The sequence below is a fragment of the Sinocyclocheilus grahami genome, unplaced genomic scaffold, assembly GCF_001515645.1.
Source record: "Sinocyclocheilus grahami isolate Dianchi unplaced genomic scaffold, SAMN03320097.WGS_v1.1 scaffold1429.1, whole genome shotgun sequence".
Classification (NCBI taxonomy): domain Eukaryota; kingdom Metazoa; phylum Chordata; class Actinopteri; order Cypriniformes; family Cyprinidae; genus Sinocyclocheilus; species Sinocyclocheilus grahami.
Window position 1 is genome coordinate 820 of NW_015506608.1, and position 3,971 is coordinate 4,790.

Below are 3,971 nucleotides of genomic sequence, written 5' to 3' on the forward strand. Positions count from 1 at the left end.
AAACTGCAGATGGACAGCAATGTTGTTGCGACTCTTTCTTCTTGCGACTCTGCCATAGACACCGTGGTTGTTCACTGTTCTCCTGATGATGGACTCATAAACATTAACATCAGCCAATGTGCGAAAAGCCTTTAGTTGCTTAGAAGTTATCCTGCAGTCCTTTGAAACCTAGTGGACTTTTACACGTCTTGCTTTTAGAGTGATCTTTGTTGGTGGGGCACTCCTGGGGAGGGTAACCGCGGTCTTGAATTTCCTCCATTTGTACACAGTCTGTCTGACCGTGGATTGGTGGGGTCCAAACTCTTTAGAGATGGCTTTGAAACCTTTTCTAGCCTGATGAGCAACACCAACTCTTTTTCTGAGGTCCTCAGAGATCTCAATCGTGATACACTTCCACAAACATGACCAAACTTTGATAGATCCCTGTTCTTTAAATAAAACAGGGCACACACTGACACCTCAGTGAGTCATCTCACTGATTGAAAACACCTCTGAACAGACTGACTCTAATATCACCTTCAAATTAACAGCTAATCCGAGAGATTCACATACTTTTGCTGCTCACAGATATGTAATATTGGATCATTTTCCTGAATAAATGACAACGTATATATTTTTTTCTCATCTGTTTAATTGGGTTCTCTTTGTCAACTTTCAGGACTTGCATGAAAATCTGATGATTTTTTGGGTTATATTTATGCAGAAATATAGACACTTCTAAAGGGTTCACAAATTTTTAAGCAGCACTGTATATCAAGAGCATGCTCACAGATGAAAACCGAGAATAAAACAGCGTTGGATAACATGGATTAGAGCCCTGCACGGGCCTCAAACATAGGCCCTAGCCCGTCTTTTTTCCCCTTTTTCCAAAAAAGCTTATACTACTGTTTCAGCCATTAAAATAGTTCAGTTTTGTATGTAATGGAAAAGTGATTTTGCGTGACTGATTGATGATGAAATTACAAAACATACCTGGAAAGAGGAAACAGAAGCTCTGTGGCAGTTCAGAGAAATAAAAGAAATGTAGCTAGATCTGAAAAGCTTTTTATGTATACTCTTCATATCTGCATAATATCTATCAGATACCTTGCAGTATAGATATTAATCAGCAAACACTGAAAACTCATATTTATCAGTAAATGCACAATAAACATTTACAATACAAACATAAATGAAATGAAGTTGTCTTTGTTTCTGTTGTGAAATCAGTCAGTGGTTCATCTGCCATGTTTTACACCTGTTGCCATACAACACATTCTGTGGCCCTTTCATCGGAGTCTTGGTCCTTTGGATTTTCTTGACTCTGAATGCTCGTCACGTGACAGCCATTTGCTTTTATCAGCTGTAGGATCATCTTGTTCTCTTTCTTGGAAGGGTTACTACTTCTCAGACAATTACTCCTGTATCCAAACAGTAGACAGGATTGATTCCCATGGAGTGCATGATAAACAAATATAAACCTTGAATGCAATGTAAGTTGCTTTGAATAAAAGCATCTGCCAAATGCATAATTCATTCCTCAGGTTTCAGAAAACTGATCTCAATTGTTAATAAAAGCCTTTGCAGCTTATCTTGTTCATTTATATAATGAGATATATTAATTCATTACGATCGATTTTGACCTAAGAAGACAAATTTTAAAAGGGGCATGAACTGCCTTTTTAAAATTATTTTGTACTGTTCTCTGATGTCCCCTTTTAATGTTATCGAGATTTTTTTACATAAAAAAATATCATAATTTAGAAGTAATAGCTATTTTCTATCCTGTTTTTAACCCCGCTCTGTTTGAATAGGCTGGCAGATTGTAAACTCGGAAGTAAACGCCCACTATGATTGGCTAACAGTTGTGTATGTTTGACAGCCCACATTCCTCATAGATGGACGTTGCTGTGATTTAGGTCAAAAACGCATAAATACTCAGTACAAATAAAATTATCTGTAGTAACAGACAAAGCAATAGTGAGCACGTAATGAAAACTCACACTTGTGTGGTGCGACATTACTGTCGTCGCACAGCATCGTCTTTTAGTTTCAGTCGTATTTCATTTAATGTCAGCTGGCAACTAAAAACTGCATATTAATAAACACGATTCATTTCATTCATGTATATTATCATGGTTTCTCAGCCCAGCACCATAACTATCTGTCACTAGTTTGTATTGTTGTCACATGAATGATTGATGTTGAAATTAGAAAGAAATGAAAGAAATGAAGCAAGATCTAAAAAGCTTTTTAATATATATTTTATACATCAGCATAATATCAGCTACCTTGCAGTATAGATATCAATCAGCAATAAATTCACAATAAGCATTCACAATAAAATGAAATGAAGTTGTCATTGTTTCTGTAGTGAAACCAGTCAGTGGTTCATCTACCATGATTACACTTGTTTCAAACAGTACACTCTGTGTGAGTGATTTTCTGGACTCTGAATGCTTGTCACGTGTCAGTTTGTTCTCTTTCCCGGAATAGTTATTATTTCTCAGACATACAGTATACGCCTTTATCTCAAACAGCAGACAATGGTGTTATAGCAACAGACTATGGGTTCATATAAACCTTTAATTCAAATGTTGCTTTGAATAAAAGCATCTGCCAAATGCATGAATATAATTCTTTCATCAGATTTCAGAAAACTGATCTCAAGGTTGATTAACACTGTATAGAATTACACTAAAATCATTCTACCTCCAAATAATTTTATTTAAAAAACCAACAAACAACCCCTCCAATATATAAAGATGTCCTGCTGCAGAATAAGTTCATGTAACTTGTCTTACTCAAAGAAATAATGAATGCAGATCAGCTCTTTGTACTCTTCACCCACTTTACTAGTTTAACTGGTGTAACTTACCCATCAACAGAATCCAGATATTCATCTCTGGACAACATGACACGTCTTTATTTATTTAAATTTAGACAGTACATAACCACACCGTTCACACTACTAGAAAAATGCATGTTCAGAATTCCAAACTTCAGCTATTAACATTTACTGTACCGGATGTAAAACTGACATTGATTATAGACATTCCTTCTGAAAGTTAGAAAAAAAAAAGAGCAAAACCAAACACAGTTTGAGCTTCGGTGTGTTTTTTCTTAAAGTTCACAAAAGCTTGAGTTCATTAAAGTCACATATACAAATATACACACTGATCAAACAGATTAATAATATACTGTTATTTCACAGAAATCAATATAGAACAGAAGCAGAGTTTTAAACCAACAACCAGAGTTATATATTCAGTAGTTTGAGATACAACAGAGAGTAGAGTATAGAGTTTGCTGGAGTTCAAATAAAGCTGTGTGTGTGTTTCATGAGCACCATATGACAACTCGAACAAAACCCATTTCGTCAATGCTATTATACCACATTTTCTGGACAATTACTGTTGTTATCGTCATATTTGGTGCACAGAAACATCCTCTTCTGGAATCTAAAAGATTTGGTGAAGTTTGATTTCTTGTTGTGAATGATTGTCATTATGAGGATGATGAGGATGAAGCAGCCCACAACTGCAGCGATGACAGAAACGTTAGATCCAAGACGAGCTGATGGTCCTGATATGTTCATGATCTTGACTTCCGCTGTAAGGTACATTTAAAATCTTTTATAGCATTGTTTAAATCAGAAACACAAATTCAGCCTGTCAGACTGCAGACAGTCAGATTCTCCACAATATGATTTTGCTGCTAAGAATCTGATGAAAACTAAATCTCTACACACGCAGACCAAATCTAAAATCTCTAAAATATCAAATATGATGAGATGTGACACTGCTTAGAAATCTTATCACTTTTTGTTGTCATGAAAAAAGTAAAGCTGCTTTTGAACGACATGCATTGTTAGAAACGTTTTATAAAGAAAACTGCACTCATTAGATAAACACTTATCCACCCACGAGAGAACCTGTCATTGCAAAATCTCTCCCTCATCAAAGGTAAACAGGTTTTTAATGGATTGCGTC